The 14,162-nt window shown below is 42.1% G+C and overlaps 1 protein-coding gene across 4 annotated transcripts in view; it reads left to right on the top strand.

The window, feature by feature from the left end:
- LOC147016370 (pleckstrin homology domain-containing family B member 2-like) overlaps positions 1-14,162 on the top strand; it is a 47,492-nt gene that overhangs the window by 6,245 nt on the left and 27,085 nt on the right. The window contains exon 1 of one of the 4 annotated variants that reach the window (XM_085844993.1): positions 11,953-12,024. The exons of 1 other annotated variant lie outside the window; for it this stretch is intronic. The gene's annotated coding sequence lies outside the window, so the exon portion shown is untranslated. Of the gene's footprint in view, positions 1-11,952; positions 12,086-14,162 lie in introns of those variants that run through there. 2 more of the 4 variants (XM_085844991.1, XM_085844992.1) reach the window with 2 other exon arrangements.

Genomic DNA, 14,162 nt, shown 5'->3' with positions numbered 1-14,162 from the left:
GCCCTGCGACTCTGGTCAATGGTATCCAGTGTCCCTTGAGAGACAAAATTCTTCTTTGCCCTGCGGTGAACTCCAAGGCATCCACCGGCAACATCAAGGACGGTGGTCTTGAAGGTGCTCCACAACTCTTCAGGACCCCCAAAGCACCCAGACCCCCCAAGTGTCCACTCAGCCTGTTCGCAAACTCCTCAGCTACTCTCTCATCCCTGAGCTTGGCAACATCCAGCCTAGGCTGGGATGGTACCATTCTCCAGGATTTAAGGTGCAGCTTTAGAGTTGCTACAACAAGCCTGTGGTCAGTATTGAGGAACTGAGCACTCCGGTAGACCCTGCAGTTCTGGATCATCCTCCAACGACCGTCAATGAGGACATGGTCAATCTCCTTTGCCACACCGCCAGCGTTGGAATACCAAGTCCAGCGATGAGCTTGCGGGCGCTGAAACCATGAACCAGCCACCCTAAGTCCATGACTTCTTGCAAAGTCAAGGAACTTAGTGCTATTCTGGTTCATAGTTCCTGACCCATGGGGACCAACACACACCTCATAACCATCCCTATCAGTTCCAGTCGATGCATTGAAATCCCCCAAGACTAGAAGTGTATCTCGTCTGGGGCACTGATCAACCACAGACTCGAGTGTGGCGTAGAATGCGTCCTTCACGGTAAGATCACTCGCCTCAGTCGGAGCATAAATAGAGACCAGGGAAATGACACCTAAGGAGTGACGAATCCTTAATCTCATAATACGCTCGTTGACCGGTGTTACCTCAATTATCATTGGGGTCAGCTTATTGGACACAGCTACAGCAACTCCTTGGGTATGGTAACCATCAGAGCGACCAGACCAATAGTAGGTGTAACCACCCACCATTATCTCGCCGCAATCCGGTCTCCGAACCTCAGAGAGAGCTGCAATCCCGATGTCCAAACGCTTGAGCTCAGATGATAACAGAGACAGGTGATCATCCTCTCTTAGGGATAGGACATTCCAGGCACCCACCCGAAGGGACCGCCTCAGGTTAACCCAAGGAGACCGCCGTCTGGTGGACGACACCTCAGCCGATATTGAAAATTTAAAACTTGAATATCTCAAAAAATATTCAGTCATTTTTAAAAATTCCAAAAGCTACGAGTTCATATTAAACTATGCTATTAGAAAATAACATAAAATAAATATATAGGGTTTTGAAATTTTAATGATAGTGCCTACATCTACACTGCACGATATTATACCACGTACACATTATACACCGTACGGAATGGTCACCATCTACACCGCACGATATTATACCACGTACAGATTATACACCGTACGGAATGGTCACCGTCTACACCGCACGATATTATATCACGTACAGATTAGACACCGTATGGAATGAAACGACGTGGTATAAAGACAAGATATGATATATAAAATCAAAAGACCAGATCCAAATTTCCGGTTTTCCCTCCTGAGAGTTCCCTTCTGTGTCCATCTTGGCCGCCCCATGCATCCTCCCCACATCCGTTGTTTGTGCACCTCCCCATGTGTTGGCTTATTCGGCGCTGCTGTTTCCTCGTCTTGTTCTGTTCAGTGTAAAAACACAAGCTCTTCCACGAGCCTCGACTGTGTGTACAAACAAAAACAAAACATCACTTGGACACTTACACCACAATGGATGCGTTTTCAGTGTGAAACCCTCCGAAGTTCGTACATGGGTCTCAACACCCTGAATGATGGTCTTCATTCTCCTTCAGCCTGCCATGATGGTCTAGAATAGTGATTCTCAACCAGGGGTAAAAACTTACATGGCAGGGGGTAAATACATCATACCTGAAAATTAAGTATTAATTCTGTAATACACTATACCTGGTCAACCTGTTTGAAAACAAGCTCAAATGAGCTAAGATCCTCGTCCTCTTAATGATGAGGTCATAAAAACGAATATGACGTCATAGTGATGTATCAGGTTTGCGATAAATTATCTGTGCTAATGCCCGGCTTGATACCCGCAAACAAAATTCAAACAGCATGCCTAGTTTCAGAGATAATGGTATCGGCGATTTCCATTAGCGGCGATATTATGACGTCAACTTTTTTTCTGGGAAGAATTTCCAAAATCGGAGATGGCTACTGCCTGCGCTTGGGCTTTCTGCATATACGTGGTAAGTTTCACGAAGATCTGATGAAAACTCTTGGTTGTGAAACCAAAAATGTCAAAAAATAGGAATTACGTCATAAAAATTGATATGACATCATAGTGATGTATCATATGTGCGGTAATTCATCTCTGCTAATGCCCTGTTCGATTCCCACAAACAGAATTCAAAAAGCTTGCCTAGTTTCGGAGATAATTTTTTCGGCGATTTCCATTAGCGGAGATATTTTGACGTCGTAACTTTTTTTTCTCGGAGGAATTTTCAAAACCGGAGATGGTTACTGTCTGCGCAGGGTATTTTTACGTATATATGCCAAATTTCAGGAAGTTTCGATGAAAACTGTAGGCTGTGAAACAAAAAAGTCCACAAGAAGAAGATGAAGAACAACAACGTGAGTAAGACTTAGAGACCCTCCACGAGGATCTAAAAATTTTGGCTGGCATGGATTTAGATCCTGGGGGGAAAGGGGGGATGCATCCCCACCCCCCTTCATGTAGGATGGGGAGTATGAACTATCTTTCATACCCCCCTCAAATTCCTTTGTTTGTCATAATAAAATCATATATATTCAATCAAAATTTATGAATCATAACTCATTTCTAACTCGATGTCCCTATTTTTTATCATGATGATGCTGATAGTAACTTTCATTTTTTTATTTGATACATCATGTTATGACGATTTTTTTTTTAGCAACTTCAGACACAATCAATAACACCGTTATCGTTGTGATGCGAGACAGACAACACATAATACATTATAACATACAGACTCTCACATTCTATACAAATTATTCGAAACAGACTCAAAAATGAATCCCCCCCCACCGCAATTTTCTCTTTTGCTGTTTTTTTTCTTTTTTCTTATGAAAAATATTTTTGGATTTTGAGGGTCAGGAATTGAGTTTCGGCCTTATTTTTTTGTTTTAAATCAGTTTTTACCTGTTTTTTTTTTGCACCTGGCCAAAAAGAGATAATTTTTTCTGCATTAGTTTTTTGACAAAATTGTATGTATGTGTGGACAAATATATAAATATATATATATATATATATATATATATATATATATATATATATATATATATATATATATATATATATATATATATATATATATATAAACATATATATACATATACATATAAACATATATATATACAGTAGACTAGGCGTAAGTCGTCACCATCGGGACCGAGAAAAAAGTGACGACTTAGAAATGTGACGACTTATGCGTATGCGAACATTCATGATGACTGTGGGGTGAAGGATGAAGTCGCGCGTGGCCTGGACACGTATGTGTGAGAGCCGGCTATTGTACCAAAAGGAAAACACAATCCTCGGGGCATAGGTGGGGGTTCATTGGTGAGTTGGAAAGTGATCAAGCAAAGATGGAATTCATGAATCAGTTTATCAAAAGTAAAGACAATGAACAACTGCAAGACAACTCGTATACCATCGGTGATGGTATGGTGACAAATTACATGACACAGTAATCTTGGTGATGATTACCACTCAATGCCTATGTGTAAGTGAGTGCGGTAATGTACAAAACAAGCCAATATAAAACCATGATCGGACTTCAACACGAAGCTCGATCGATCCTTTACTCCTTCGCGAAGTAATCCGTTATGTTTGACTGCCTCAAACTCTTGGGCATCTGGTACATGAGAAAAGACTCAAACCGGTCATTGTATTCCATGATGTTGTCTGGGCAATCCTCCACTGAAAGACAGTATCGGCCGAATATTTGGCCGAATCGGCCGAAACTGAATATTTGGCTGAGCCGACATTTACCGAAACCAGATGATGAGCGCGTCATCGACATCTTCAAAGGACACACATTTCACACTTACCACCGGCCTCACGATCTTCTCCACTTGTCCAAATATCTTGCCCTTATTCTTCAAGATATCGTTCAATGTCTGCCGGTTGATGTCCAACTTCTCAGCTATGGCTGTTTTCTTCATCAGTGGGTTTGCCTCACAAAACTGGATAATGTCATATTTTTCTTGGTAGGTTTTAGTTGTAAGCTTACGCTTAGTCGCCATTGTCCTGCCTGCAGTGCGATCAACGTGTGTACGCAGTTATAAATAGCCTCTCACTGGCGGTGTAAACCAATGAGCGAGCATCACGATTCCATGAAATCGGGCTTCTCACGTGGCAGCAGTTCCGTGTGACGAGTTATGAGTGGTAATTTACTTAAGTTTCCATTACGCGGGAACGGACAACATCTGACGACTTAGACGAAGTGACGACTTAGAGATGACGACTTACAGAGGGATGACCCTTTATTCAAAGGGATTTAACATGAGAAAAATTCGGGACTTTTGACGCAGCCGACTTAGGCGAAGTGACGAGTTACACCCTGCCGACTTATGCCCAGTCTCCTGTATATGTATATATATATATATATGTATATATATATATGTATATGTATATGTATATGTATATATATATATGTGTGTATATGTATATGTATATGTATATGTATATGTATATATATATATATATGTATATGTATGTATATGTATATGTATGTATATATATATATATATATATATATATATATATATGTATATGTATATATTTATATATATATAATTATTTACTTAAAATTTAAGTTAGGGTGAAATACTCACTCAAATGTAAGTTAGGATTAAATACTCACTTAAATGTATTTATTTACAATTTAGGTTAGAATTAAATATTCAAAAAAGTACAAATACCTGTGTATGTATTTTGAAAATTGATGAGAGAGAAAGAAAAAGAAGAAAAAGAGAAACAAGCCAGTAGGCGACATGGGTGGTCGCAAGACTAAGGCGAATTTGAAATATGTAGATAAGAGAACACATCAGATGGCATTTTTGCCATTTGTTGTTCCATATAGGAACATGACGAGCAACTGTCCATTCATCATTTGTGTTCGATTCCATAACCCTACGTTAGGGAATCCCAACGTGAACGTTGGGGTGAAAATATATAGTAATATAATTGCATACTAGTCATACAGTTTTTGACGGATCGGGCTGAAATTTTTTGACAGAGGTTGATTATAGTGCGCATAAAAACGCAGAAGCCGATTTTTTTTATTTATTTTTATTTTTTTCAATTTCTTTTTTCGGATTTTTTCAAAAATGTCAAAGTCCCGTTGCTAAGCAACGGTGCTCAAAAGCATACAACTAGATCCTGGTATGAACCTACCAGTCAAGTTTCATCAAAATCGGTTGACTCCTCTGGCCTCCAGAGCTGTCCATTACATACAAACAAACAGACAGACATACAGACAGACGGAAAACCTGAGAATAAGGGTAGTCTAGCGACCACCCAAAAGAGAAAAAGAGAAAGATAGTCTTGATCCCGTCCAGTTTTCGTTCTGGACGTGTACACTCAGGCCTAATCAAAGGCAAAGAAACCTCACGGCATCGTCGAGAACTTGATTAAACCTTGTGCCTTAGACATGGTTGAACATGTATGTGGGAAAGAAGCAAAACAGAAGATTCAAGACATTCCCCTTTCTCATGACACAATTCATCGACGTATGAGTGAAATGTCTCAAGATATTTGTCAACAAGATGTTGAACAGATCAAATTTTTCACAACTGCTTGTTTTTGTCCGGTACATATGTGGAAAAGAACTGAAGGATGAATTTCTCTTCTGTGAAACTCTCCAACAAACCACAAAGGCTGCTGACATGATGCAGAAAATAGAAGACTTCTTTGAAAGGAACAATCTCACATGGGACATAGTTTGGTTAATTTGTACTGATGGAGCCCCAGCCATGATGAGAGTCAGATCAGGCTTCACTGCACTTGTAAAACACAAGGCACCCTATGTGATAACAACGCATTTTGTTCTTCACAGTTATGCATTAGTTGCGAAAACCCTTCCTGAAAATGGTTTTGCAGAAAGTTATTGAGGCTGTTAATTTCATTCGTGCCTGAGCACTGAATCACCGCTTGTTCAAAGCTTTTTGTGATGAGATGGGCTCTGTGCATTAAATTCCTTTGCTTCATACTGAGGTGAGGTGGCTCTCACGTGGACTTATTCTTAATAAGTAATGTTGAGTTAATGAGTTAATAAGTAATGTGTTTGAGCTCCGTACTGAGGTAGAGATTTTTCTTCGTGACCGGGATTCAAAGCTGTGGGAAAAGTTTTCTGATTCGAAGTTCATCGCCTCTTTCGGGTACCTCTCAGATATATTTACCACATCTTAACCAAGTCAACAAACAACTCCAGGGAAAATCAGTAACCATCGTTGAAGCAGGTGAAAAGAAGAAAGCATTGCAGACAAAGCTGGATTTATGGGCACGAAAAGTTCATCAAAAAATGTTTGCAAATTTTCCAAACTTGGATGAGGCTATGAGAGAAGAACCTGGTGCGTTACCTGAAATAAATGAAGACATCACAGCACATTTGAACATCTTGAAGCATCACTTCACTGGCTACTTTCCAGAAGACATGATACCGACAGAAAGATGGATATTAAGACCTTTTACCACTGATCTGTCAGAAATGAGAGATGACACCCCAACAAAAGAGGAGCTGATTGATCTTCAGTCCTCTGCTACTCTTAAAGAAGAATTTGATCAAGTTGGTGTTGATTTCTGGATGAAACTCACAGATTCATTCCCACTTCTTACTCAGCGAGCCTTCAAAGTGCTTGTTCCCTTTGTCACCGCATATCTATGTGAATCAGGTTTCTCTACTTTCGTAGCAATGGAGACGAAGGCAAGGAACCGCCTGAAAGCCGATGACGACATGAGGGTAGCGTCGTCATCAACAGCTCCTCGAATAAATAAACTGGTTGACTCAATGAATCAGCAGAGTTCCCACTGATAATGCTTCTGGTATTTTTGTTTGATCTTGTTTGATATAAGTGGACTGTTTTTTTTTTGCCTTTATCAAAGTTTATTTTGTGCAAAACCTTAATAATAAAGTTGTTCCATATTCTTTTTAGCTCACCTGTTCGAAGAACAGAGAGCTATAGCGATACCCCCGGCGTGAGCGTGAGCGTGAAAATGTTAAATTTTTTGTATTACGGAAAAACTCCTCGACGGATTTCGACGAAACTTGGTGGGGGGGGGGTTAGATATGGTCCAAGGATCATGCTATTAGATTTTGGATTTGGTCCCCCCCCCAAAAAAAATTGTTAGAGAAAAAAAATTATTTTTTTGCATTTCTACATGTTTTAAGTGATTTCCATCCCCCACCCCCCCCAAAAAAATTGTTAGAGGATAAAAAAAATTTTTGCAACTTTTTTTTTCAACAAAATTTCGATTTGTTTTTTTTTGCATTTCTACATGTTTTAAGTGATTTCCAACCCCCCCCCCCCAAAAAAAAATGGAGAAAAGAACTATAACTGTCAGCACTGTTGACATATTTAATGAATAAGATATAAGGTTCACTTGAGTGACCCAGCAGTATTGGCGGCGGAGGTTTAGCACTCTTCCGAGTGCTCCCCCCTCTAGTTTCCTTTCTAATGTTTTTATCTACCACACTATTTTTTAATATGCCATATATATATATATATATATATATATATATATATATATATATATATATATATATATATATATATATATATATATATATATATATATGTCGGGGCGTATTATGTGATACCGGTCGTCCGTCCGTCTGTCTGTCTGTCCGTCCGTTCCTGTCCGCACTCTAACTCCCAAAGTTTTCAACTTTCACGTTTCATATTTGGTACATAGTTACAGTCTGTGGAGACGGTGTGTCGTGACATACGTTTGTCATCTAAAGTGGTTGCCATGGCAACCAGGATGCTGTTTTCCATCCGTTCCTGTCCCCACTCGAACTCCCAAAGTTTTCAACTTTCACGTTTCATATTTGGTACATATGTACAGACTGGAGACGGTGTGTCATGACATACGTTCGTCATCTAAAGTGGTTGCTGTTTTCCATCCACTCCTGTCCGCACTCTAACTCCCAACACTACATATTACTTTTTCTTTTAGATGCATTTCTCATGGCAAGGCAAGTACCATAAAATTCGGACCATTGAGCGCATCGTTATATAAGCCGAATCCCCTAAATTTTTAAAAATCTGGAATTGAAACACACAAGCTGCACTGGTTTATAAGCCGCAAATGTTGCACAAAAAAAACCAAGCGCAAAAACGTCCGAAAATTAGCCACAAAAAGTGATCGATCTTGCTTTGAGTCTAATCTGAACAGTAGAAACACCTCGACCATCCATGCCATTGGCATTTCCTACCTCTGAAAGCCTTTGTTGACTTTTTGCAGCGAGAAAGTTCACCCCTCTGAGTTTTGAATTCCCCGTGTGGACCTCTTGTTTCTTCATACATACTCTTACCAAATCAATATCTCTCTAAATATATTCTGAGGTCACAAACTCATCACTGAAGAAAGCAGGGAAACACACAAACAGCCGTGGCGATCAGGGAAGACACTTGAGTGTGGATTGAACTTTTTCTAGCTCAGTTGCGGTTTACCTCGCTCATTCTACGTTTTTCAAGTTTCGGTTAACAATGCAAGGTAATAAACGTAAATATAAATACCATATAGATAAATAACGACGTCGACCCAAGTAAGAAGAATAACCTCTCTGCAATGAGTCAGGAAAATTAATTGACTTTCTGCAGGAAGAGGACTTTTACAGTGAGTTTTTAATTCACGAAGAGTCAAAACCAGTTTTGAAACCTAATGTGAATTTAAACATAGACTGGAGACTGACGACAACAACTTGATTTGGCCTGAACGCGTCATCGGGAACACCCGCAACATCAGAAGATTTTGTCATGTTCATGTTTTCATTGTTAACCTCCACCATCTTCGAAGATGGATGGAGGTTACTGTTTTCACCCCTTTCTGTTTGTTTGTTTGTTTGTTTGTGAACAGTATTACGGAAAAACTCCTCGACGGATTTCGACGAAACTTGGTGGGGGGGGGGTGAGGTATGGTCCAAGGATCTTGCCATTAAATTTTGGACTTGGTCCCCCCCCCCAAAAAAAATTGTTCGAGAAAAATTTTTTTTTTTTGCATTTCTACATGTTTTAAGTGATTTCCAACCCCCCCCCAATTTTTTTTACCCCCCCCCCCAATTTTTTTTTTTGCATTTCTACATGTTTTAAGTGATTTCCAACCCCCCAAAAAATTGTTACCCCCCCAAAAAAATAGAGAAAAAATTTTTTTTTGCATTTCTACATGTTTTAAGTGATTTCCAACCCCCCAATTTTTCCCCCCCCCCAAAAAAGAATTTTTTTTGCATTTCTACATGTTTTAAGTGATTTCCAACCCCCCCAATTTTTTTCCCCCTCCAAAAAAAGAATTTTTTTTGCATTTCTACATGTTTTAAGTGATTTCCAACCCCCCAATTTTTCCCCCCCAAAAAAATAGAGAAATTTTTTTTGCATTTCTACATGTTTTAAGTGATTTCCAACCCCCCCCCCAATTTTTTTCCCCCCTCCAAAAAAAGAATTTTTTTTTTGCATTTCTACATGTTTTAAGTGATTTCCAACCCCTCCCAAAAAAAATTGTTAGAGAAAATTTTATTTTATTTTTTGCATTTCTACATATTTTGTCATTTCCAACCCCCCCAAAAAAAAATTGAGAAAAAATTTTTGTTGCATTTTTACATGTTTTAAGTGATTTCCAACCCCCCCCCCAAAAAAAGGGGAAACATTTTTTTTTGCATTTCTGCATGTTTTAAGTGATTTCCAACCCCCCCCCCCAAAAAAATTGTTAGAGAAAAAAAAATTTTGCAACTTTTTTTTTTCAACAAAATTTCGATGTTTTTTTTTATTTTTTGCATTTTTACATGTTTTAAGTGATTTCCAACCCCCCCCAATTTTTTTACCCTCCCCCCCAATTTTTTTTGCATTTCTACATGTTTTAAGTGATTTCCAACCCCCCAAAAAAATTGTTACCCCCCCAAAAAAAAAATAGAGAAAAACTTTTTTTTTTGCATTTCTACATGTTTTAAGTGATTTCCAACCCCTCCCCAAAAAATTGTAAGAGAAAAATTTTTTTTTTTGCATTTCTACATATTTTAAGTAATTCCCAACCCCCAAAAAAAATTTTAGAAAATTTTTTTTTTTGCATTTTTACATTTTTTAAGTGTTTTCCAACCCCCCCCCAAAAAAGGGGAAACATTTTTTTTTGTATTTCTACATGTTTTAAGTGATTTCCAACCCCCCCCCCAAAAAAAAAAAGAAAAATGGAGAAAAGAACTATAACTCTGTCAGCACTGTTGACATCATATTTAATGAATAAGATATAAGGTTCACTTGAGTGACCCAGCAGTGTTGGCGGCGGAGGTTTTGCACTCTCCCGAGTGCTCCCCCTCTAGTTGTCCTTTCTGTTTTTATCTACCACACTATTTTTGACTGATTATAATATACAAATACATATATTGCTTTAAAATTATTTGGATCAGACTTCACTGCAATGCTTTATAAAAAATATTATTAGACTAGTCTTTTAAAAACGATAAATGTAGAAACAGGCGAGCATTGGGTGGCTTTGACACCAACTCTGGTTTACTGTGCCTCTCTCCCGGCTATGCATTTTTTGCATGGGAGTAAGGGGGTAAATGGAGAAATGCATCAAGCCGAGGGGGTAAATGACAGAGGAAGGGTTGAGAATCACTGGTCTGGAAGTATACACACTCACTCAGCTTTCTCGCCTGGGTTGGAATCCCGACCCAGTTATGAACAGTCATTTTGGTGTTTTAGAATCATTACATAGACAGAGGGATTCGTCGATGTGTGTGCCATCCCTCGGATGGACGTTAAACGGCGGTTCCGTGTGCCGCGTTCGTTGGTGGACCTCAAAGATCCCCACGGTGTCCTTCGCGAAGAGTCGGCAGGCGAGTTATCGCCGGCATCATGGCCAAATTACTAATTCCTTTTCCAACCTACCGGGGGCACTGCATCAGCGGTTCAGCAGTAATGATGCAACGAGCAGCCACACGGAATAATTTATGGTTTACCCTCTTCAGTTGTGGTCATCCAGAAATGTTTAAAAAGCCATCGTTTGACCATTAGGTGTTCTGAGAGAGACACCACGACCTCTTGATAATTCATGTAGCTACATTATTTAATTTATTTATCTACAGATTCTGCACAAAGGTTCGCTCAGGGAGGAGCGAAACGATATCGGGGAACAGAGGGACAAGGACATCACACATGAGTGGATGAATCAGAGGTGGGGTGAGAAAGAGAGGAGAGGTGGGGTGGGGGAGGAGGTTTAGAAGTGGGGTGGGGGAGGAGGTTTAGAAGTGGGGTGGGGGAGGAGGTTTAGAAGTGGGGTGGGGGAGGAGGTTTAGAGGCAGGTGACCATAGGTAGCACTTTTGGGGACTGGAGGGTTTGAACATAAGCATCAAGCCTGGACCCGGTGAGGGTAACCAGGTGTGGGATATTTGAAGGATGCTCGGTACGACCATGGGGAGTACACACTGGTGTCCGTGTGAAACCCTCGACCCTCTTCCTGCCCTCGACCCTCTTCCTGCCCTCGACCCTCTTCCTGCCCTCGACCCTCTTCCTGCCCTCGACCCTCTTCCTGCCCTCGACCCTCTTCCTGCCCTCGACCCTCTTCCTGCCCTCGACCCTCTTCCTGCCCTCGATCCTCTTCCTGCCCTCGACCCTCTTCCTGCCCTCGACCCTCTTCCTGTCCTCACTGCATCCGACACAAACCCTTTCGATGAACGGGCCTCGCTCGGTAAATCAACCATTACACGAACTGCTCACCTGGCCCCCTCCACAAGCGTCTCGAGAGAGACGCCGTGTTGCGAGGTAGTACATTTTACAATAGTACATATGCTCGTGGGGCATCGGAATCGCACTGAGGTGGGGAACGTTGCACCGGTCGACGCCTCCAGGGCATCGCCTGGATGCAAAGGTGTGTACAAGTGGTGGGCGCTGGTTACCTGTCGTGAAGCCATCTTTAGGTTTGTTGTCGTGTGGGTTTTTATTTTTCTATCTTGTGCATAATTTTTAACGTCTCACTGGATGTTGTTTGTGTTCGTGTTTGTGTGTTCGTGTTCGCGCCTCAGGTGTTTTCTCTGTTCAAAATACAATCTCTTTGCCCGTAAATATCTTAAAGAATCCTTTGTTTGTCTTTTTACCTTTCGGGATTTTTTGTCCCGATCTTAGTTCCCTCAGCTTTGTCTGCGTCATCTTGGTTGTTTTACCTCCGTCTCCATTTCGGTTTCTTGGGTTCTCTGTTACACCTTGTTCGTCATATTTTCTTGTCGAACATTTTAAATACATATTTATTTGTTTACTTTTAAAAATTGTTTTAAACTCGTTTACAGGATATTAATAACACCCCATGACAACTGGTGGTGTTGTTCCAATACCTCCTCCCCACTACACCTGGTGCTGTTGTCCCAATACCTCCTCCCCTCAACACCTGGTGCTGTTGTCCCAATACCTCCTCCCCACTACACCTGGTGCTGTTGTCCCAATACCTCCTCCCCTCAACACCTGGTGCTGTTGTCCCAATACCTCCTCCCCTCAACACCTGGTGCTGTTGTCCCAATACCTCCTCCCCACTACACCTGGTGCTGTTGTCCCAATACCTCCTCCCCTCAACACCTGGTGCTGTTGTCCCAATACCTCCTCCCCTCAACACCTGGTGCTGTTGTCCCAATACCTCCTCCCCACTACACCTGGTGCTGTAGTCCCAATACCTCCTACCCATGACACCTGGTGCTGTCGTCCCAATACCTCCTCCCCATGACACCTGGTGCTGTTTTACCAATACCTCCTCCCCATGACACCTGGTGCTGTTTTACCAATACCTCCTCCCCATGACACCTGGTGCTGTTCTCCCAATACCTCCTCAACATGACACCTGGTGCTGTTTTACCTATACCTCCTCCCCATGACACCTGGTGCTGTTGTCCCAATACCTCCTCCCCATGACACCTGGTGCTGTTGTCCCAATACCTCCTCCCCATTACACCTGGTCCTGTTCTCCCAATACCTCCTCCCCATGACACCTGGTGTTGTTCTCCCAATACCTCCTCCCCTCTACACCTGGTGCTGTTCTCCAAATACCTCTTCAACATGACACCTGGTGCTTGCTATTCTCTCAATACCACTTCCCCATGACACCTGGTGCTGTTCTCCTTATAGCTCCTCCCCACTTCACCTGGTGCTGTTGTCCCAATACCTCCTCCCCTCAACACCTGGTGCTGTTGTCTCAACACCTGGTGCTGTTGTCCCAATACCTCCTCCCCTCAACACCTGGTGCTGTTGTCCCAATACCTCCTCCCCACTCCACCTGGTGCTGTTGTCCCAATACCTCCTCCCCACTACACCTGGTGGTGTTGTTCCAATACCTCCTCCCCTCTACACCTGGTGCTGTTGTCCCAATACCTCCTCCCCACTCCACCTGGTGCTGTTGTCCCAATACCTCCTCCCCACTCCACCTGGTGCTGTTGTCCCAATACCTCCTCCCCACTACACCTGGTGGTGTTGTTCCAATACCTCCTCCCCTCTACACCTGGTGCTGTTGTCCCAATACCTCCTCCCCATGACACCTGGTGCTGTTGTCCCAATACCTCCTCCCCATGACACCTGGTGCTGTTGTCTCAATACCTCCTCCCCATGACACCTGGTGGTGTTCTCCCAATACCTCCTCCCCATGACACCTGGTGCTGTTGTCCCAATACCTCCTCCCTATGACACCTGGTGTTGTTTTACCAATACCTCCTCCCCATGACACCTGGTGCTATTGTCCCAATACCTCCTCCCCATGACACTTGGTGCTGTTGTCCCAATACCTCCTCCCCATGACACCTGGTGCTGTTCTCCCAATACCTCCTCAACATGACACCTGGTGCTGTTGTCCCAATACCTCCTCCCCATGACACCTGGTGCTGTTGTCCCAATACCTCCTCCCCATGACACCTGGTGCTGTTGTCCCAATACCTCCTCCCCATGACACCTGGTGCTGTTGTCCCAATACCTCCTCCCCATTACACCTGGTCCTGTTCTCCCAATACCTCCTCCCCATTACACCTGGTGTTG

This window comes from Eptatretus burgeri, chromosome 11, assembly GCF_056783735.1.
Source record: "Eptatretus burgeri isolate ZD-2024b chromosome 11, Ebu_testis_v1, whole genome shotgun sequence".
NCBI lineage: Eukaryota > Metazoa > Chordata > Myxini > Myxiniformes > Myxinidae > Eptatretus > Eptatretus burgeri.
The sequence above is the reverse complement of the archived record's forward strand: the minus strand, read 5'-3'. Positions and strand labels throughout refer to the sequence as shown.